Consider the following 24,314-nt stretch of genomic DNA (forward strand, 5'->3'; position numbering starts at 1 on the left):
AATAGGATCCCATCTCTCTTGACGGCAAACAAGGGTCAAATGGTCAGGATTTCAATTTGCATCAATAAACCGGGGATCGGATCAGATATAGTTTCAAAATGTTGGGCCACACAAGAAATCCCTCCCAACCTGCCAACTATTTTGGTTCATTCCTCTAACAAAAACATGCTTCTGCGACGCAAACGGAGAATCATCTGACGGGATGAGTGCAAAAATTCTGCTAAAAGGGAAGAATGCCAACCCCGCACAGCGCACCTCCCACTATAGTGATAGAATCTTGTCTTGGATCCATTCAGATAGCTTGCGGATCTTTTTGGTCATTTCGCCGCTCTTGGAAAAATAAGACTTGGCATTGGCAAGCATCACAGTGGCATCATGTTTGACAGCCTCCGGAGTTCTGTAGTAATCGCTCTGTAGTCTTGCTCTGATCACCTCAATGGAGAATTGGACAGGGAACCTAGAACGCAAGTTGTACAGAGAAAAATCTTTTAAGACAGGTGCTCCTTCATCATAAATAAAAACGATACGCTTCCAGAGTATGCATTGGTTGAATCTTTTTTAACCTTGTTAATGAAAATCATCAAATCTGCATTTTAACAAATATGGCCTCATAACTGAAATGGAAAAGGGGCCTTGTAGGGGTACAGCCATATATACCCAAAAACCTTGTCAAACACGCATTTATTTGACGAGATTTGGAAAATGGGCCTTGTATCAATTAGCGAATTTATGTTAGATGCTCGCTACGAGATTTGCCAACAAAAAAGGCAGTTTTGTAAAGAGGTTGGTTGCTATTATTTTCTAAAAAGTATATGTCACCTACAAATCATGAATAAAGAATCCACATTTTATGTTCCATATATCTTTAGTTCGTTAAACCTTCAAACAAACACAGGCGTGTTAACCTCCCAGAAATAAGGTATTTTATGTTCCATATATCTTTAGTTTGTTAAACCTTAAAACAAACATAGGCATGTTAACCTCCAACGGAAATAAGGTAAACTTTTTTACAAATACATGGTATACTGCATTATCTACAGATTATATGCCTCATGAGAATTATTTCACAGCAGTCATCATTCTCACTTTTGTTATAAATGAAACAAAGAACATATAGAAGCATCTGCACTGCATACTTTTATACAAGAATTACCTGTTTATGAAATCTGATTTTCCTGCAACAGTATCTAACTTCAGAACACCATAGCGATCCTGAAGACCCGTACAAAAATACGGTAAACAGTCAAAACAACAACCCAAGAGTAGCCAAAGGGTGTAAATTTTGAAAATAAAACTTCACCTGATTTCTGAGAGACTTTTCCTGTAAACCGGTCACTGCTGATAACAATTTGTTCCTGGTACTGGGATCGATATGTGGACGGTTCCATGGAACCAATGGGTTATTAGCATCATGCACCTCCCAGGGGCTATGCGGATGTTCAGAGCCATCAGTTTCATACTGTATGACATATTTCTCTCAAGGGCTCTCAGGAAAATCAGGTGACTTAGGTCTTATTTCCAATACTCATCCCTCCCACCAACTTCCTCCATCCTCTCCCTCATCCATCCACCAAACTTTGCACCTATCAGCGATGCTCCAGTTATACGTGGTAGTAGCTTCAAACCGTGTTCTTTCCACAAGAAAATCAGGGAACGTAACTAGCTCACGCAATGTGATTACAAACTCTTTGCCAAATCCGCTTGAAGTGTGATCAATGAATTTAATAGTTAATTCACAGCAGCTTTCCCCAGACCCTCTATCTGGCTTGTAATCAAGACCCTTAATTTTGCAAAGCTCGGCAGCTTTAAGGCCTCTGATCCGATTCAATGGGCAATTATCCGATGATTGCACTTTATAAACATATTCTTCATGGCCCTAAAAATAACAAGCGCACAGAAAGTATGATAAGAGGCGCTTCATAAATACTATTTTACGAGTCACAATGGTATATATGCTCGTATTTAACCTACGCACGATTTTCCCACCATCAACTAGTATACCTTACAACTGGGCACCAAAATCATTTCCGTACTTTATACACACAATGCAGCGAAAATAAATAAATACCTGTCGCAAGTACATAACCTCATCGCCAAGTTGAGGAATATAACGGTAGATATCTTCATGCTCTAGCAACATCAACCACGGCCTCGATACTTGGTGCTTTTTCTCCAATAGATGTGTATCAGGAAAGTTGCAACTCTCCTTTGTTCATACAAGACTTTATACCAGCATTCTTTGATGTTGATCCCCACATTACTTCACGCACATTTGCAACAATTCGTCTCCCACTAATTGCTGCTTCGAGGGAAGAACTTTGCACATGAGAGATTGCATCCCTTTCTCTACCATAATCAGTGTATGCACATGACCTCCTTTCGTTTCTTCGTAAACTACCAGTAAGTGCAACAGGACTGCAGTCTAGAGGTTGATGCCCACCATCATCATTGGAAACAGAAGTACTATGTCCATTTCCAAAGGCATCCGAACCCAATCTTTTCCTGTGCTTACTTGGCTCTGACCTTTTGCACACTGTGCCGTATGTGTTCGCAGATTCAAAGTCCTGGAAACGTCTGGACACACTAGTGAAGTCACTACTCCTATGTTGACTGGTGGCAGAAACCTCATCATGCTGCATGGAAACTTTAACATGGTTGATGTCACTCCCTACTGCACTAGTCTTCGATATGTCTGATGAACTTGCTCCATCTGCAAAGCCTCTTGGTCTGGACAACTTCAGTTTAAAGGATATAGACCGAGTGCTGTGGAACTGCTGACCGTGTTCCCTGTTATTTTCTTCCTCTAGATGAGTATTCTTGTTGTCAGTTATCCATTCTTTACCAGGCAAATTACCTTCACGATAATCATCAGTATTGTGGTTTTCATGGATGCTATCCAGATAAATTGCACGTTGTCTTTTCTGTACATTCTGCTCAACCCTTTGTTGGACGCCATTATCATATTGATTAGGTGTTTTCTGACAACCAGACCCATAAACGTCATGTGAAAGTGCATTATTTGAAGAGACCCACATGTCTCCTGAAGAAGAGTCCCCGAACTTGCAATGCTTTGAAGGTCGCAGCTTAAGCTCACCCCCTTTGATTGTGTCATTACTGTGAACAGTACCCGCGTCATGTAGAACAGAGACCAGAGGTGATTCAGACTTGCAAGCAGAGGAGTTTCCAGGCTCAAAAGCTAGTTCCAGCTCAGCGTCTTTGTATCTGGCTGCTGGAAGTGACAGCACTGCATAATGAGGTGGGAGTTCTGGATTTGCACTTTCTGAAGGAAACTGAACTTTTAGATCACGGCGTGGTATCCTCAGAATCAGTTTTCTACTATTTGCAGAATTTTTTCCCTTGGTTTCAGTGAACTGAGAAGGGGTAACATATTCGGAATCATATTGGTTGGTCTCTCTACCAAGTCTTGGCAGGCCATGCCACGCTGACTGCTCAGCTTCAGTGCTTTCTGTGTTCAGTTCGTTGTCTGAAAGACTGCTCGCTGATCCATCTTCCTCTTCTGTTGAAGTTTCAATCTTCGAGAAAAAACTGTGTGTGCTGTGAGTAGCACGTCTTTGAGGTCGCAATCTCCTAGATTTAGGAGATATTTTCCTTTTGGTAGCACGGCCAGTCTTAGACTTCCTACCTCTATGTGGCCTTCGACGGTGTAGCCACACCATGCCCATCCAAATTTCTTTTCTTAACTCGCCGATCAGATGAAGTAACAAAATCAGCCTGTAGAAGACGTAATAAAAGGAAAATAAGTTGAAAAGTTAGAAACCGACATAAAGGAAATGGAATGATCTTAATGTCGCCTCTTACATCAGATCTTTTCTTCTTTCTTCTAGATCTGCGGAGATTAGCAGTACTGTTAAGATTAGATCCATCAATCTCTGCACTTGAGTATGAAGCACCAGAAGCATGACCACCCCAAATGTCCTGTTCTCCTTCACTAGAATAGTCATCCATGCCATTGTACTCGGAATCAGTATCATCAGAGATCGCTTCATTTTCTGGTTCAAGCTCGATGAAGTCTGTTATCTCTGGAAGTGGTTCCCACCTATCTGGATCAATAACTGAGATGATTTGGTACTCGCCAGTGGTTGCATGGTAAGTGGGCCCAACAGCAAAATTTACCGAGGGAGGTCGCCATTCAATACCCAGGGTACCTAACCTGTGTTTCTGGTACATGCTCTGAAAAGGCTCTGGGTAAGTATCATACCTTCAATTGGCAATTAGCAACTAACAATTATAATCATGTGCGACCAATAAATTACTAAATTATACCTTGGTTAGAAAGATAGAGAAGTTGCATACCCGAGTCGCACAAAAGGTCTTGAATATTTCTCCTATAAGGTGCAAGTTGTGTTTCCTGGGTACAGTAAGAAAAGGCATCATAAAGAAAACTTGATAGCTCATAATGCACTTTGTGAAGAGAAAAAAACAGTTCCACACAGGCAAGAATGATCAGGAACAGGGTTCAATATCCCTTTCTTGGGAAATACCGGACCCAGCAGGCGTCCAGTAGTTTTTCAAACCTGGAGTTCTGTGTTTTATCATGTTTTAAGATTCCTTAGTCTTGCAATGCTAACTTGTTTGTTGGCTTGAATAAGCACCAGAAATAAATAAAAAAGGAATAGTTACTGAAACAAATTACACCCTCTGTATGACTTCTAATGAGATGGTACGAGTAGCACCACACAAACGTTTGATATATAAAACATATTATATATTACAGCTACTAAGAAAACACATTAAGAGGTGATCGGATGATTGTGGTACAGGATGCTTGTAACTTATAAAGTTATAACATACTGTAGTAGGGAATAACAAAACATCAATGTTGTGCACTTTCAAGACTGCCATCAAAGTCAAACTTCCTGCCAATCAGCAGAGTGGTCCTCGCTCGATTTGACAGCACATAATCCACCTTACTTAGCTGCTGAGCTAGCAACACTCCATAAGTAGACTGAAATGGCGGTAGTACGTGGCATTCTTTATAAATACGTTGGCAGCGAAAAACGACTAACGGATAGCTAGTTCAAATCATCTGACATACTACCTTTGTAAACAAATGTAGTGACCTAAAACGTCTTATATTTGTTTACAGAGGGAGTATATTACTTCACCAACCAGTAAAACATATACCATCACAAAAGCAAGTCTAGGACTTCTCTTGAAAACAGTACTTTTTTAGACAAAAAACAATACATGATACCTATACAATTTCGCTTGTTTAACAAATATTCAGAAAATATCAAAATGAAAAGTTCCACTAAAACGGATTTTGAAACAGTTCACACGATGAATCTGATGGTAGAGTTAGTTGCAGAAAATGAATATAACGACATTATACAACTCAATCGGCTAATGCAAATGCAAAAAACAGATAGCTCATATCCTCAGACGAACCTGATCAATAGCACTTCCATTTGTATCATGAACAAGGGGCCGGTAGTCTCCAAGAAAGAACTGTTTGAAAACATGAATAGTCAGCATCGATGATTGCATACAAGGAGGGATATTTCCAAAACAGGAGGATTATCCAGCGCAAACATATCTAGGTAGAGTCATGCAAACTCTCAAAGCGCCACATGGATGAATAATTCTGTGACTAAGCACCAAGGCCCTGACAGATTAGAAAGTTATACATGATCAAACTGAATTAGAATATCAACTGTGCCTCACCCAGCTGTACACATGATAATGGAGATAATGGCAGTTTGCATGACTGCACCCAACATTGGTTTGCACTAGGCATTCCCCCAATAATTTGGTAGTTCAGTAACAATTCATATACCTGATCATATTTCGCATCCTTTTGGGACTTGCCCTGCCCTGTACCAATAATGAATATTTGCCCAATTTCATCGGTGAGGACAAGTGATGTTCCATCCCTAAATGTCCATTCAGCAACACGTCAAGACATCACGACAGACAAATAAACTCAGATTCATCTGCAATCTATGGTAACTGGTCAAATGGCAAAATTTTCATTTTTGGCAATGATACATCCCAACATTACAGAGAAATAAGTAACGCTGTCAGTTGAAGTCATATTAGTTTGGCTGCACTATAACAGAAAACTAGAACACTAAGGATCATCTACATTTCGACCAGGATAGTTGCCATGCTGTAGCCTAAACAGTCAGCACATCATGGAAGCTCGCCTCACCTTTATGAACAAGGCGAGCACCCAGAAATTCTGGCATCCAAGTAGAGAGAGAAACCTAGCTGCCATCGACAGATAAGTGCACTTTTCTCCCTGGTCAACCAGATTTCACCATCAAGTCATCCGTGAAACAAAAACAGAAAAAGTCAAGAAATAAAGCAGAAAAGGGAGGGATCACTTCTGAACAGAACTTAAAAAAAAAAGCACACCACAATATATTCTCAAAAGTTTTACTATGGAATATCCCAACCTTCCTAAGATTAATGGAACATCCTTAAAATTTATAAGTAGTCCCTGGGTTTTTTCCTGCTATTTTTCTTCATTGTTCTAAACATTTTATGGAGTATCATCTCAATGCAGGCGCATTGTTACAAAAGAAATACAAATAAAATGTACATTTGCTTAAGGGCCAAAACAAAAATTCATGTTGTCACGAATGTGAAGAAATTATAGTGACACTTACGGAGAGAACTTGCCGTCAACAAGCTTATAGTGGCCAGTTTCGTAGATCTGTACAGGCTTTCCTTCCCATATCTGGATACAGAAATAGCGTATTTTCAGGAATGAAGATAGTGACCAAGATTAAAGATGTCTAGTTGGAACTTACATCCCAGATTATTGTCTTTCCATCATACCCAGCACTCATACCTATACGGGGGTTGAACGGATGCACATCAAGAACAAATGTCTGTTGATAATGAATGTGAGCAAATTTAACAAGAGGACATTTGTTTATACAAGGGTCAAGCTTTAAGAAAAAAGAAGTTGAATAACATAGTGCAGATGAATTATGAATGAGAATGGAAATCAAGATGTTGCGATCAAACAAAGCTTCAGGTGCTTGATCATTTAAACCAGTTCAATACATGCAAAAATTAGAAATGCATATAGAACTCATGAATCAAGATTGACTATAGCATAGGACAAAGAATCATTAGTTCATTACACTATCACAAGAAAAAAGAGGTTACTAATGTGAAACAATTAAAGTTAAGCATATAGATCAAACTGTGCGAACATAATTGGCTGCCAATGCACTAAACTGTCCACGATTGGGCAACAAAATATATGTGAACTGAGGTCAAGGACAATACTGCTACTACTACTCACTTCAATTCTGAAACGGCAATAATTTTGCAACACACACTGCCATACTCTTAGAAATTTTATTTTATTTTGCTGAGATTAGCATCTCCTTTCATGTTCCATGTAATTATCATCTTTAATCCATGCTCTTTGACGGCATATTCACTAAGAAAATAAGAGTTGTTTCATAGTGTTTTCACTAGTGATATGATGAATAGCATGCCCGTGATGAGTTGCCAGCGACAAAGTTCACACATATGCACCTAACTGATAGGAAATTTCATGCACAATAAACCTGGGAATAGTTTGGATTGAAACCTTAGTTTCAGTGCGGTTTTCCTACAAAACTGTCTTTGGATTGGATTGAATGGGCTGAGCCCCTAACATAATCTGGTGTGATCTGGGTTTTGCGTATTACTGGATTAGTTTGGTTCGGTCTGGATACATACAAATTGGTTTCAGACTGTTTCAACCCATGGTCAAAACCAAATCCAGCGACCAAACTGTACGAGACCAGCGCTTCCACTCATGGCGGTCATCCACACGACCAGTCCTCAACGGCGCATCACCACAAGCTCTCTGTTGAGAAGAAGGCTACACAGGCAGAGAGAGAGTTCTCCATGGTGCTCTACGCACTAAATACGGTGACAAAATGATGGCAGCCGATCAGCCACAACCCCATCCGCGGCAAGAAGCCAAGAATGCGTACAGGAAATCAATTAGGAGAAGAAAAACAGAGCCGTGACTCCAGACATGCGGCAATGGCGTGCTATGGTTGCTCGACCATGGAGAAAAGAGGAGGATAAGAAATCACAGTCGGCGAGGAGGTGCTCCGGGAGCGACGGGAATATCCCTCTGTCACGACCCTGCACGCGCGACCATTAGACAACACCGGAAGGTGGGGTGACCGCAGCCAGCGGCGCGGTCACCCAGTCGCGCGGAGGCACAACACTAAGCGCAAGGCAAGGAGGTGGCCGCGAGCTAGTATTTTGGGATGGAGGCGCGCTTGTGCACGACGCAGGCCTAGCGCATGCCGCGGGTTCACTTTCGTCCCGGTGTTTGCACCGGGCAGAGGCGGAGGCTGCCGCGAGCGCGTCCCCGGCAGTCGAAGCCCTTGGCGTCTCGGCGCCAGCGTGGAGTGCGACGACAGCAGCGTCCATCCCGAAGCTCTAGGAGACGAGGTCCCGACGGCACCGCATGACCCAAAGGGCACTGCAACGATGGGACGTCAACGGAACGGATGCGCGACTATGGCAAGACAAGCAACTGCGGCGAGGTCAGCTACGCGACGCTTGACGTCACTAGCAGCGTGATGGCGCCTGAAATCGACTGGTTCTACTTCTACCTCTCTGGTGTTGCGCTCGCTGACTCCAGTAGAGGATTCTTACTAGAGTACCAGTCCGTTAGATAAGCATGTGCATATGGATTTGTCTATGGTTTGCATCTGTGGATTCAATCCAAAAATAGGAGACGGTTTGGATTGGTTTGAGTGAATAACTCATAGAGTTTGGTTTGATTTGGTTTGGATGATCGACATGCAGTCCTATAGTTTGGGTTGGATTTAGTTTGGATGTCAAACTATTCCCAGGTTTATGCACAAACTAAGTTTCAACATGCAATAACAAGTTGTTAACGAAATCCAAAAGTAACTCTAATGCTAGACTGCATGGCACATGCTTACTGATTCCTGATGGCCAATCAGTGAATGCACCAAGCTCCCATCAGAAGCATTCCAAACACAAATTCTGCAATCTTCAGAACATAAGACATGTTTAAGTGACATGAATACAAATGAGAACACTGAAAGATAAATTATCAATTATGTAACAACAAGATTGAATTTCTTCATGCTAGGAATACTAGGAACCTTAAATGGTAATACATGCAAATATAAGGAAAGGGTTCAGTCACAGTAAAAATATATAAAGCAGTAGACCAAAGATACCCATGATAGCAGCAAGCACAAAGCGGTTGTCCAAACTCCAAACAATCATATTCACACCACGAGGAGTTGGATTGTATCTTTGACGTGGACCACCGCGAAGTGGTTGAGGAGCCATTGGGGGTGGAGGAACCTTGAGATGGTAAGCGCGTGTCCAGCGTCCAATCTTTCCCTGGGTTAGTGCAGGAAACAAATTGTGCAAAAAGTTACAAATTCTGCCTAAGGAAACTATAACACCAAATGCCAACTACATTCACCAGCACACACGCTAATACGACTGACCAGTTAGCGAACAAGCATTAACTATTACACAGGGCACACTATTAAACTGGCTGATGTGGCAAGTTGCTTTTCAGCCAGCTCTTACTACACACCTCTAGTGATAACACACGTAATACAATGGGAAAATACAAAATATATCAGAAAATAAATATGAATGGTATTAAGGAGACAATACAGATTACTGTAGCAGCAGCCGAAATCAGCAGTAATGCAAATCGCCGTAAACATAATTAGTGAAACAATGTTTGTCAGGAGCAAAATTGGAGTTTTAGGTCCCATTAACTTACATGTGATCTCCGAGACCGCGGAACCCATATAATTGCGCTGCCATCACGGGAGCAGGTAACAATATTATGTGTGAACCTGGCAAAAGGAGACACTCAGATGATGTAGAACTGAAGCCAACAATGAACACCAGTTCAACATGAGGTTAAAGATGAATGAAGTACAGAAACTAGTAAGAACAGGTAAGACAGGAGGTGAATAAACTCAAGGATTACATAAGAACATGTGAATGACCATTCCATAAGTACAAAATATACTGACCATGAATTTCTTAGCTTAAGGTTATTTTCTTCCTTACTGGTGTGACTGCTGTCAGACGAAAAGGATCTTGATACAATACATCCACTAAACTGCACGTAGTTTACATCATTTTCATGACCTGATAATATGTCCATCTCATGATTCGGTTGGTCATGTTCGTCAGAACAACTCTTGCAAGCACTCCACACCTGAAATCAACACTTCTGATGAGAAAAGGCACTTCACCTTTTCGTAGTAAAATCAGAACCTCACAAGTGGCAGTAGATAACAAGAAAACGCACCCTCGCATAAGTGTCTGAACTGCCAGTAACAAACACAGTTCCATTAGCATTGAATGAACAACATAAGATTTGGTGATTTGTTGGTTGAACTTGAACAGCACTGGAAGATGCATCACCACTCTTCCCTGGAATCAACAGCATGTGGTTACAGCAAATAAATGTAAGCGTTACCCACACACACGCAATAGACATGCTTTAATGAACTAACCAGCGGCAACATCTGAAGGTTTTGGTATATATATTCGTGGAGATTGTTGAGAATGTCTAGCATCCCAAATCCTGCATGTCCCATCATCAGATGATCTGCTCATCAATATGATGTGACAGTTAGGGAGAGCAAATAACTTACAAAGTTATAATAGGATGCCAAAAATGCTATAACAATTGTAAAAATACATACAGCAAACAAATGATGAGGTTTTATCCCAAGAACATTCAAAAAAAACATACATCTGACAGTATGCATAAGCAAATAAACGAAATATGAAAATCTGAGCACAATGCAAGGATCTACCATATGAAAACGGAAGGATGCACAGATAATACATGATACACAACAAATGTACCATTCCTATTACTTCAGGATATGGCGGAACTGCGGTAGCAGTGATATAACTTACATAAGTTTGGTGACTAGATGCTCTCAGAGTATAAAAAATGTAAAGGGCTGTTTGGATTGTGACTATGTTTACCATATATGGCCACATTATTTTTGCCATACTTGCCTAACTTGAGTTGCTCAAATTGTTAGCCACACTTTGGCTTGCCTAAGGGAATCTTGCCACACTTTTTGTGTCTATGACATGTGGGGTTCACTTCTCATAAAAAAATCTTGCCTTAGGTGTGGCTAGAACCAAAAACCCATCTAACTTGGTCAAACTTGCCTAAGGTGAGGTGTGGCAAAATATGGCAAGATGTGGCTAGAAATCAAACAAACGAAAATGAACAAAAACTGTTCGAGAAAAAAATGAACAAAACATTCATGATTTTTTCCAAGATTGGTTCGGGTTTCTCTAACTTGGACACACCTAATTCGTAATTAATCCTTGTCTTGTTTGCTTGATCAAACTGCGAGCGTGGAACTTCACGAGATGAAATAGGGAAAGACAGAACTTAAAAGGATAACTGAGGTAGCTTTAAACTGTGTGCAATTAAGCATTTCCTTCACTGAAACTAAAGCAGATTGGACATGACTTCTACTAGAGACTTGTACCAGTTCCTTTTTATCATTTTGTACAGCTGCTGCCGTCAGTTAGTACATATAATCATGAATTAAATAACTACAAAGACTATACTATCAGGAATAAGAAAAGGAAACACTCACGACAATAGCTGGAAAGCAGCACCTGGCCTTGGACTAAATGCAATAGTTGTTACAACCCCAGTATGGCCCTTCAACACTGACATTGGCATGCCGTCAGGTATGCGCCACTGCTTAGTAACCAAATGCATTAGACGTATAGAAGGTAGAAAGAGAACTGTCGTAATGTTCTAGGTGGTACAGAAACTAGCAATCTTACCACTCTAATAATGAAATCATTGGAGGAAGATGCTACCACAGCATTATTGGAACTCACAGCGAGGTCAGTAATATCACCCTTAATTTAGAAGATGAAAGGTGATTTAATGGAAGGTTGTGAATATTTATGTGTTGCATTGCAATAAGCAAAGCTTACTTCATGGCCTCGGCAACTAGCCAGACAAAATGCTGTTTCCATCGCCCAAATTTTGACAAGGCGGTCATCAGAACCAGTAATAACATAACGTCCTGAGCGGTCAAAAGTAGCTGCAGAAACAGGAACAGTAAAAACATTACAGCAGGTAAAATGGAAAATGTACAGATGGATAACTATGCTGATTTGGAGTTTTGGACAACAACCAAACAGCTCATTATGAAAACAGTAAAATCTTTAGAAACAGAACAAGTGGCATGCATTTGGTAAACTTTCCAGTTAATATCACCAAATAATTTCATGGTGAACCCTAACACATATAGATCCACTGTAGGAACCTCCTGAAACTTAAATAGGTCTTAACATTCAATTAGCACAAGTATCAACAGGACTCCAAACATAGAGTAAAATTTGGCTCCTGGATATTTTACTTGGATGCCAGTTGCTAAACCCACCAAGTAGTCACGATTTAGCTCGGGGACACAACAACACTGGTGTCCAGATGAAGCACACTACACTATTTAGAATTTTGCAAGTGAAGAGGGCTAAAAGATCATTTTTGCCCTCGGAACCAAACTTGACCCACCTGTCACTGTCAGTGCCCTCTAGCACATGGACACAACTCCCTCTACCACATGGACACAACTTGAGGATCCATGTAAAGCGTGTTTGTGAGACAACTGGAGAATCCATATAGAGTGTGTTTGTGTGGCATGTGAGGGGTCACTGACAGGTAGGCTTAGTTCGATTCTGAGGCTAAAATTAACTGTTTGAGCTACCACTGTCTCCTAAAATTCAACAATGTATTACTGCAATGGCCAGAGTGTGTTCCGCAAGACCGCAAAGTGATCAAAATTCTGTAGTGTCCCTGAGCCAAATCATGGTTGCGTTTGAGCAGGCATTACCCAAGTGGAGTGTCCAAGAAGCGATTTTGCCAATATTCGTATACTTTCCTTGAACATAACTAAATTCAGAAAACGGAGAAGTTCAACGAACCACAATACGCGGCATTCTGATGTCCCCTCAATTTCTTTATAATCTGCATCTTTTCAACAAGGGTAGATGGCTTTGCAATGGCATAGCATGATGCACGTACAGAAGGAGCTCGATGATTCTTAGTGAAACCACCAATCTCCCTCAAACTTAAACCATGAACTTGATCAGCATGTATGTGTGACCACCGGAGATACCTCGGCAGCCTGAGGGTTTCCTTATCTTGCCTGCACCTATCAGCTGAAGGATCCAAGTTTGCATCAGCACGTTAAAGTAATAACTGTTAGAAATATGCAACTTGTATTCCCATGAGGCCATAGGCCAGTATATATACATGTACAGGTGCAGGAAATATGCAGAAGGCCCCTTATACAATGGGGTAAATACAAAAGGCTACATGGCTATATAAATATACTCTAACAATACACTGAATTACACTGAACATAAAACTAACTACCCAAACTTCAAAACTGAAACACTAAGTTGCAACAAAAGATGTTTTAAATAGCTCAAGAAATGGGGAAAGAAATACTTTAAAGACTAGATTTCAGAATACATACATGCAAGAAGGGAAAAGGAGTTGGAGCCAAGAAGTGTTGGAAAATCAGCAGCATTTGGAGACACATCTCTAACCAAGCTGTCTGGGCAGCAGGAAGTCATCATCAGTTGCTTTAACAGCTTCACCAAGTGGTCTTTACCAATATGAGGGTATCTAAAAGCAGCATAAAACTAGTTAGCAAAAAACTTATTTGCATTTGATTGTTAAGAAAAAAGCAGACAGAAGTTTATTGTTGATAAGGCCATAAGACCATTTTAAATATGTCTGCTTACCCCTTTTGCTAATTATTATGTGATGTGCCTTTATAACATAATAACAGATTTCATAATCATTGGTTTCATCAGTTTTAGATTAGTCATTAGTCACACAAACACTAACTGAAGAACATCATTACCAAATCAGGAAGGGTGGAGGAAGTACGAGCTCCAGAAGACAAAACAAATAGAGTAATGTATGTGTACCTCTCAACTAGCTTTAGGTAACCCAAAGGGAGTGATACACCATCGTCATTTTCTTCGCCGCTATGAAAACCACCACGCGAATACCAAGCATGATATCTTCTAGGTAACAATTGATGCTCCAGAAGTTCATTGCACAGCTCTCCAGCGACCCGCTTAAATGGACCATGTGATAAAAAATGCAAAATTAGAAAGTAAAGTTCCCTCATATCAATATCAATAGGAGCCTCCGATGGAAAATCTGCTGGCATCACTTGATTCACAGAATCAATATCCTCAAGCATTTGGCTAGGAAAATCCAGGTGGACCATACTAATAGAGGTTGCATTAGCAGAAGGTTGATGCTTTCGAAAATCCATGTCTACAACACCACCTGCAGTTAAAAACATAAGCTTAAATACAAGAATACTGCTAGTTGATAAAGAGATATTGAGTTCTGGAAACCAGACAAGAGCTTAGCCAAGAGACAATGCAAAAACACAAGTAGAGAAGTCAAATATTGAATGGACATGAACGGTGCAGAATATTATACTCCCAAGTAATGGAGGATAATACATATTCCATAGTACAAGCACGCACATAGAGGAAAAATAATTTGGAGAACTAGCAGCAAGCTGGTAACCATGAGATGTGGAGAAAACAAATACTCCCTCCGTTCCTAATTATTTGTCATTTTAGAGATTTCAAATGGACTATCACATACGGATGTATATAGACATATTTTAGAGTGTAGATTCACTCATTTTGTTTCGTATGTAGTCACTTGTTGAAATCTCTAGAAAGACAAATATTTAGGAACGGAGGGAGTAGTTTTTAGGATGAATCTGAAATAACTTTTCAAGTGCAATTATATGAATGAACCATAGTTTAACAGAATTGCGGTACAACTGGTCCGTTACTGCATAAAAGGTTCGTCTGAATAATACCTTTTGACAACCATAGACACATCTGCAATGATGTGTGGCATTATAAAGACAGAACAACCATACATACAAGTGGAAGTTGAAAATCTAGTGCAAACAACAGCTAGGTTATCGACAATGCTATCAAGAACCTGGCCTCCACCATCAACCAACACACGACACATCACTTGATTTGCTAAAAGGTAACTTCATTTGCCAACAAATAGAAAACTCTACCAAAAGTTCATGACATGCAACTGATATAGCGGTATAGTACTAATGGAAGTTCTATACCATATACTATGTAGTCAAATGTGTAATGTAACTATTTGAATATATTCCTTTCAACCTTTGTCAGGACGTCTATATGTTTCCGATAAGTCAAAGTTCCATGTTACAATTGCACATCAGCAGATGGAACTTTGGATTTTACATAATCGTCCCTACAAACACCTATCTAATACTTGAAATTCACAAAGTACACAAACCAAGTAAGAGTTTTCTTTTACCTGCACCAAGTGAGATGTTAAGCAAGTAAACTACATATCTAGAGTGCGCAATCACCAAATACAACATAAACACAACCACCTCGCCTTGCATAGATCTTGTTTGAAATGCAAGCATCTCTATAAATTTACCTAAGGCACATGGCAGAGGTACTTACTATTCAACCTCTTCTGCTAACCAACCACTAAAACCTAGAACCTATAAGCAGGATATCTATAAGAAAAACAATCCGATACATATTTCTACCCTATATTTGCACCTCCCAGCTTCACAAACTGATCGAATCATGCAAAGCATCCATGACTACTACTCGCATTCGGTCAAAACTGATCTTTGCACTAAATACAACGATATTTTTTTATGGCAAACATTTAGCTTACCATCACTACAGCCCTAGAATTCACAGCATTCAAACTGAGCAGATACAATGCCAACAGCGCACAATCAAATACGTTCTACTAAAGCTCGTTATGCCACAAATCTCATCTACGAAAGCATCACAGGGGAAAACTCATATGAGGCTTAAGCCTACAAACCTAGCTGTAAAACCTGTGAAACTTTTGCAATTTTTTACAAATTAGAACTTCGAGACATTTCCTATGCTTGCCACAACTGATATTACTACAGCTTCTGCATGGCATTGAACACATCAATAAGCACAAATCTACCAATCTGGCTAAGAAATTCGCAAAGTCTGAACCACCACCGCGAAAACAGAAAGCACAATATGGTCATAATACGCGCCGGAAGGGGGCTGGTGAGAGATCCACCTACTATACTCAGCAGTGCATTGTTCACAAATGTGAAGCAATCAAGTAACCGATAAATGTAACAATTAATCAGGAGATTCATTGATAAACACTGACCAGTGGCGGAAAGCAAGTGATTAAGTGACCAGTGTTCTGTAATTGCCTTCCGTTGACGCACGGCTGCACGGCACCGCCGCCTAATGCGCCGCTGCGGCCCAATCCCTCCTCCAGCCGCACGCCAGTTGACTGCCGCGGCTGACCACCGCTCGCTGCCCCTCCTCCAGCAGATTCCTTCGCCCGCGGCGTGCCGGAGCGAACCGGCCGACGAGCCGCTTCCTTCGCCCGCTGCCGAGAGCTCCCTGCACCCCGCTTGCTTCGCCCGCTGCCGAGAGCTCCCTGCACCCCGCTTGCTTCGCCCGCTCCCGAGAGCAGCCGCCCTCCCACAGACCACCTCCCCGGACACCCTAACGCAGCTTGGGCTCCGGCCACTCTCGCTTTTCTCAGTGTTGTCTCCCGCTGCATTCGATAGACTGAATCAGTCTGGTCGAGCCAGCCAGTAGCGACCGAGGGGGGCATAATCGTCAAACGAATAACCAGACGTTCCCCATGCGTTGTCGTGGAAACTAATTGCATTATGTTTTAGTGAGATTTGATTTTATGAAACATAAATATTTTGACTAATATTATAAGAACTGAAATTATATGTATGATTTGTTACTAGCAAAAATGACCGTGTGTTGCAATGGGATAAAAATTTACAAATAAATTATTCCCAACACGACGAAAAATTATGCTTTCAACCATACAGGTTTTGCAAAACCGTTAAATATATATGCAGTTTGGTTTGCAGCCTTCCGAGTTTCATTCTCGCCTTCATTGTTTTAGATGCAATACATCCATGATGGTGTTGTCTATGGGGAGGAGCCCATAGAAGTAATGTTAATGATCGACACTCGATTTGTGATGATGGTGATAGAGCTTCGTAGACCAGACTAACTTGAGGCTCACTGGTCTAAACTCATATGGATGAGGTTAACAAAGTGACAAAAAAGTTTACATAGGACTGACATTTCAATGCCCGCGCCGAGGTGATGCTGCATTATGCAACATCCAGTTCACATCTATGGCTAGCATGGAGCTATTTTTTTTAAATAATACATTTTTTATTAATTTATAAAAATAATACACGGTTTAGATATATTTCACAAATAATAGGGCGTCATCTTCGGGCAAGACAATTGGAACTAATCGTCTTACTGGTAGATGATTAGTGTCTAGTCGTCCTCGCTGAACAAGAGCTTCTGGTCATCCTCCCCGAAGATGATTAGCTCCAGTCATCCTCCCTGGAGATGATTGGAACATAACTGTGTTCCTGGGACATATCTTCGAGAATCGAAGAGACGAGTGTGAGCCACCGCCCCCCCCCCCTCGATAGCAATCCAGTGATCCAACCAAGGACATATCTTCGGAATATGTACGTCTATGATGGGGGCAAAGGCAGAGGTTGGTAGTTTTGCGGGCGACAGAGTCAAACCTAAGTATAGTAGACGAAAGGATTAATGTTAGCATGCCACAGTCGTGGCAATTAGCAAGGTCAATGCATGTTCTGAGTGGATTGGAAGACATGCAGTTTTACGGAAGTTGATTGAGAGGACAGTTATGAGGGCAAACTCATCAAGGAACACTTTAGGGTGAGTGCGGCAACAATGAGTGTATCATTCACGTATTGTATGGTGAGCCGAGGTTTTGCAGCGGTGTTTGACAAAATATTTGAGGTACGAAATCTTATTCCACTATACATTGCAGCTGGGTGGCAACAATAATGAAAAGATGGCGGGAACAGAAGGGATGGTGGGAAAGAAGTTGGCGGAAACATAAGGGTTGGCGGGAAAGACGATGGCGGGAACAGAAGGGTTGGCGGGTGTCGGTGTCAAAACCGGCGGATCTCGGGTAGGGGGTCCTGAACTGTGCGTCTAGGCCGGATGGTAACAGGAGGCAGGGGACTCGATGTTTTACCCAGGTTCGGGCCCTCTTGATGGAGGTAAAACCCTACATCCTGCTTGATTGATATTGATGATATGGGTAGTACAAGAGTAGATCTACCGCGAGATCAGAGAGGCTAAACCCTAGAAGCTAGCCTATGGTATGATTGTTGTTCGTCCTACGGACTAAAACTCTCCGGTTTATATAGACATCGGAGAGGGCTAGGGTTACACAGAGTCGGTTACAATGGTAGGAGATCTACATATCCGTATCGCCAAGCTTGCCTTCCACGCCAAGGAAAGTCCCTTCCGGACATGGGACGAAGTCTTCAATCTTGTATCTTCATAGTCCAGGAGTCCGGCCAAAGGTATAGTCCAGCCATCCGGACACCCCCTAATCCAGGACTCCCTCAGTAGCCCCTGAACCAGGCTTCAATGACGACGAGTCCGGCGCGCAGATTGTCTTCGGCATTGCAAGGCGGGTTCCTCCTCCAAGTACTTCATAGAAGATTTTGAACACAAAGGTAGTGTCCGGCTCTGCAAAATAAGTTTCCACATATTGCCATAGAGAGAATAATATTTACATAAATCTAATCTGCTGACGTATTCCGTAGTGTGACATCACACCACGGCCAAGTCTTTATTTGAATCGTTTTACTCTCCCACCTCAGCGCGTTTAGCGAGGCGGTTTCCTTGGCACGTCTTGTTAAAGCAGAGATCGTGTCCCCTTATTCTGGGATTCTCATCAATACGGGTGTGGGTAACCCAACCGTACCCGTTGGTATATTTTCTCGATCAAAGGCGAGTCCCAAACGGTCACGGGGAAGGCCCTTGGTATTCAACCTCTTGTAAAGAGACCAAGGCCTTACTCCTTTCTTTCAATCTCAAACGAGTTCGCCCTTCGCCTCGAGTTCCAACACCCAAGGCTCCAGATTTCAGGCGCTTCAGACCTTCGACAATGTCCGGTTCCGACCTTCGAGGCCGATGGATGCCCTCCTCCGTCACGGAGGAGGACGTGCTGAAGTTGAGAGAGGCCAGGTTCTTGATCGGTGAAATCTCGCATAGGCTGCCTGCCCAAGGGCAGGTCATTCCCACTCCCAAGCCCGGTGAGAGTGTGGTGTTCATGTCTCACTTCCTTCGGGGGCTAGGCTTCCCGACGGATCCCTTCGTGAGGGGGCTCATGTATTATTATGGGCTGAAATTTCATGACTTAGCCCCGAAGTCCATCCTCCATATTTCCTCATTCATCGTCGTGTGTGAAGCCTTCCTCCGTCTCACTCCTCAGTTTGGACTATGGCTCAAGACCTTCAAAGTAGAGCCGAAGATGATTGAGGGACGGCACGCGGAGTGCGGAGGTGCTTTTATAAGCAAGAATGCTGGTACTCCATGGCCCGAGGGCTCTTTTCAAGAGGGGTCCAGCTTATGGCAACGAGAGTGGTTTTATATTACCGCTCCCAGGGCCCCTAAGTGGGTGGCGCCACCTGCCTTTCGCTCGGGTCCCCCGCCACGACTGGCGTCATGGGTCAATACAGGGCCGCATCCGAGATCTCCTAGAAAGAGACATCAGTCTAGTCATGGTGACGCAGATTATGTTAATTCGCCGAGTTCTGCCCTGCAAACGTCGCCCCCTCCGCCTGTGGGAGTTCAACCCGGAGGGACCACGAGTTCTCCAACATTTTCTTGGCATGACGCCCGTGGAGATGTACAAATTGTTCTTCGGACCACAAGCAGTGTGTCCGGATTCTACGGAGGACGCAGGTCTGAGCTGCAATCGTCCGGATACTTAAGTAAGTAGCCTTGTGCCCGGACTCGCTATCCGTATATTTATCATAAAATTGCCCCTAAAAGAGCTGTCCTTTAAACAGGAGTGGATAGCGAAAGCAAAGTTAATCAGGTGTCCGGCCCCCCTCCCCGAGACCACGCCGGGTCCCGTGCTAGTCAGGATGTTGGAGGTTGTGCCTTCAAAGAGAAGCGAGGTAGGGGACGGGGAAGCTACAGCCTCCTCGAAGGAGGTTGTCCGGAAGGGAGGAATCGAAAATTCCTCTCCTCAGGGGAAGAAGAGGACCGCCTATGAAGACCCGGAGACCATGGCCTTAAAGCGGGGGAAGAAATCTTTGCGAGAGGGTCCTGTGCTGGGGGATACTTCGGTCGAATTATGCCCTCAAGGGGATCAGCCCTCCACCGAGCCGTAAGTAGAGAGGAGTTTTCTTTTTAAGAGACAAGAGAAATCTCTGCTTTATATCTGAGGAAAGTAATCGAAAATTTACCTTGTAGCTCGGACCTTAGCCCTTCTCAGCAAAGCTCGTCTTCGAGGGATCTTCTCCCGGAGATGATGGAGAGCGGAACGCCTTCCCCTGCCGTACCGCCTTGCGAGGCGGGCGACCCTGAGGTATCGTCACGGAGGGTTTCTCTGAATCCGGCGGGGCCAGAAGGTAGTCATATGGCCCCCCAAAGCCCTCCGCATCCGGCCTTCGAAAAGAGCCATCGGACGAGTCCGGCGCCGTCTGGTGCGCGGTCGGAGGAGCTGAAGGATCTTCTAGGGCGAGCATCTATCTCAGAGGAGCACCGTGCATTGATGGGTACGGTGATTGAGAGGATTTCATCCGCAGAGAGTGGATTGCATGAGGCCGTCAGGAGTTTACTGACAGGTTTTGAGGTATGCGAAATAATGTACCCTTTTTGGACAGTTGCGCATAAATAAGATGCACCCTATGTAGATAGTAGCCCCTGAGACTCTGTATGTTGTCAAAAGTGACGGTGCACAGAGGATCATAATCCCAGGTCTAATATGCCGCCTTTATACGTAGGTGGTGAAGTGTCCGGTGGCCAGCCGGACTGATGGATTTGCCGAGCTAAAGCGGCAACTTGACGTGGCAGATGCCGACATCGCGCTTGTCAACAAGCGGCTTGACGAGGCACAAGGTATGTAATTCCTTCGGTGGCGCCTGGTAAGAGGAGCTTTATGCCAGTATCTTACAATGTGTGCGCTTGATGCAGATGGTGTTGCTGCCATGGAGAATCTTCGGGCGGAACTTGCCCGAGCCAAGGAGCAAGCCAGGAAAAGTGATGCGGCTGTCGGAAAAGCAATTGAAGAGCTGAAAGCCGAACAAGCTGCTAACTGCCGAAACAAGAAGCAAATGGCTGAGATGGTCGTGAAGCTGAAGAACGCTGTTGACCGTTGCAAGCTTCTTGAAAAAGAAGATCGGGCGGAACAGACGGACCTGAAGAAGGCCGTTGCCGATGCCAAGGATGCTCGCTCTGTGATGAGAGCTATGAAGGAGGAGCTGCGTCAGGCCGGAGAAATCGCGGCTGGAAAGCCCTTTATGCTGCGGAGGAAGTTCTGTGATCCTAAACATGCTCCGTTAGACCAGATGTGGAGTACGGCGGACACCTATCTGGATTTAGCAGCGAGTGCCGCAGATGCGGCCGAGCACTTCCGAGATCAAGAAGATCGCGAAGTGGAAAAGCTCTTCTGGTCACAGTTCCACAGTCCAGAGCGTCCACTGTCATTAGCCGATCATTTGGCCGAATGGGCCGAGCTAAATAGGTTGTCCGGACTCGCCATGAAGTATGTCGTGAGTCATTTGTGGCCAGAGAGGCCAGAGCCGAAAATTTATTTCAACTTGGTGCAGCAGTTCCTTGGTGCGGCGCCGCATATCAATGCGATGAAGAGGTCAGCGTGCATAGAGGGTGCACGGATGGCTCTTGCCCGTGTCAAGACATACTGGGCGGAAATGGAAGCCACCGATGTTGCATCCCCAGACTCGGATGGAAGCCGAGTACCTGCCGAGCGCTATTTTCAGGAAGTTCTGCAAGGCGCTCGTTTAATAGAGACGCAGTGCTCGAAGGATACTATATTCGAATAGCATGTATTATTGTAAAACAATATTTTGATAAATTGTAGAAGCTTTTTATACTTGTGCCTGCAAGTATTATGATACCTCCTGTGCGGCCGTTTAACATATATGTATATATAATCTGAAAGATGGCAGTCGTCAGCTTCAGCCCCCACGCACATAATGCAGGGGTGTTCGCGGAAGGCGCATTTTCACACTTGATCCAACGTCTTGGTCCTACAAAGGAGGTGATAGCGCAGCGAACTAGGCAATCGGACTATGATGCTTTATCACTTTCACTTAGCCATAGGAGTTTGACAGTGAGGCTACTTATATAGCCCCTGGTGGCGCCTGCGTTCGCCCGAACTCGGGGCGCGTATGTGCCTGGCCGGGAAACGGCCCTTCGTTAATGCGGAGGAATCCTAAAGATTCCGGTAAGTCATCGAGTGGTTGACCAGTCTCACGCTATATCATGACAATCAGTTTTCGGCTTTCTCTACTGAGGTGCTCGCCTGGCCGAACCGGGGCACAATCGCAGTAGTTCTCCTGGTGCTGCCTTAGCCGATAGAGCAGAATGTAAGGTAGCAAAACACAAGAGCCGGGCAAACCCAACATTTGGCCAAAGACATGATTCGGAGCTGATGCATATAAGGCCAAACTCGTGACGCCGAACACTCCCTAAGGTATTCGATCTTTATGAGGGCGTGTGGGATAACACCCTTAGTAATAAGCCCCTAGTGTCCAGGTACGCGCAAAATTCTGACGTGGCCACATGCCAAAACGCCAGCCTCCTCCTTGGTTATATCAAGAAACCAGGGGATGTGTATCAACAAGAGACAGTAAAAAAGGTTTACGCAGGGTCTTAATCTGAAAAGAATCCTTGGAACGGGTCCCTGCTGCACGTCTGCGCCTGTGTCTCCGTTGTGCCGTATCCTAGACGGGCGTAGCACGGTGTTCATCTGTAAAAGAGATGAACTTGGTTAAATAAAGATCGTGCCGAACATAAGTTATGCTAAATAAACGAAGTATAAATCGAAATGGGTAAAATTGAGCTTTATTATCCCTTGTTTTATCTGCGCGGAGCCCCTAGTACAGGGGTATACGACTATTAAGCCTTTATCAATTGTATGTTCATGCCGGACTCGTCTAGCCATGTCCGTGGTCTTGACGACCTGTTTAGATGCTTTGGCTGGTGAAGCCACTTTATTGTGGGGCTGTCAAGGTAGCCACACTGTTTTCCGCGTGGGGGGAACACTCAATGTTTTCCCTTTAATGAGATGATGCCTCGTGGACCGGGCATCTTAAGCGTAAGAGATGCATAATGCGGTATTGCGTTAAAGCGGGCGAAAGCTTCGCGTCCCTGCAGTGCTTGATAGCTACTTGAGAATGGGGCGATGTGGAAAGTTAGTTGTTCGCGACGGAAGTTATCGGGGGAGCCGCACATAACTTCTAGCCGAAGAGAACCCATACATCGGGCATCCGGGCCTGGCGTTACCCCTTGAAAGGAGGTTTTGCTATGGCGAATTTTTGTTGGGTCTATCCTCATGTTGCGGATTGTGTCCTGGTATAACAGGTTTAGACCACTGCCGCCGTTCATCAGGACATTTGTAAAGTGGAGTCTGCCGATTATTGGATCTAATACCAAGGCAGTCCTGCCTGCGTTCCGGATACTTCTAGAGTAATCTTGACGGTTGAAGGTGATTGGTTTTAACAACCATTGGCGAGACTCCTTCGAGATAGGTCGTATGGCGCGTATCTCTGGTGGCGCCGTTCTGTTCGTCGCGTGGTAAGTTTACTGTTTTGACTTCTTGTGGGAAATCCTTTTGTTTCCTGGTACTCTGCTTGTGGGGTTCGTCATCGTTCTCACTTGGTGTGTCGAGCCCCTTGTGTTCGGCGTTGAGCTTGCCGGCTTGCTTGAAAACCCAACAATCTCCGTGGGTATGGTTCGCAGGCTTCCCGGGAGTACTGTGTATTTGACATATCATGTCCAAGATTTTGTTTAAGTTGGATAGCTCGTCCTTGTTATCCTTGAGGGGTGGCTTTCTCTGATTTTGCCGCGAGCTTTTGAATCCGGCATTGACCTCCGTGCTCTTTGGGTTGTTTCCCTTATTCCGGCGTTGGTCCTTGCTGCGTCGGGGTTTTCCGTTTCCATCCCTAACTTCGGATGTACTTGGGTCGCTGGTGCTACATCTTGCCAACCAGCTGTCATCTCCTGCGCAAAAGCGGGTCATGAGGCTTGTTAATGCAGCCATTATTCTTGGCTTTTCTTGGTCGAGGTGTCTGGCGAGCCATTTGTCTCGAACGTTGTGCTTAAAAGCTGCTAGGGCTTCGGCGTCCGGATGTTCGGAT

The 24,314-nt window shown here is 43.7% G+C and overlaps 1 pseudogene; it reads right to left on the reverse strand.

Annotated features, from left to right (window-relative positions):
- Positions 1–33: 33 nt before the first annotated feature.
- On the reverse strand, positions 34–16,680 carry LOC123085663 (PH-interacting protein-like; annotated as a pseudogene).
- Positions 16,681–24,314: the final 7,634 nt, after the last annotated feature.

The sequence above is a fragment of the Triticum aestivum genome, chromosome 4A, assembly GCF_018294505.1.
Source record: "Triticum aestivum cultivar Chinese Spring chromosome 4A, IWGSC CS RefSeq v2.1, whole genome shotgun sequence".
Taxonomy (NCBI): Eukaryota; Viridiplantae; Streptophyta; class Magnoliopsida; order Poales; family Poaceae; genus Triticum; species Triticum aestivum.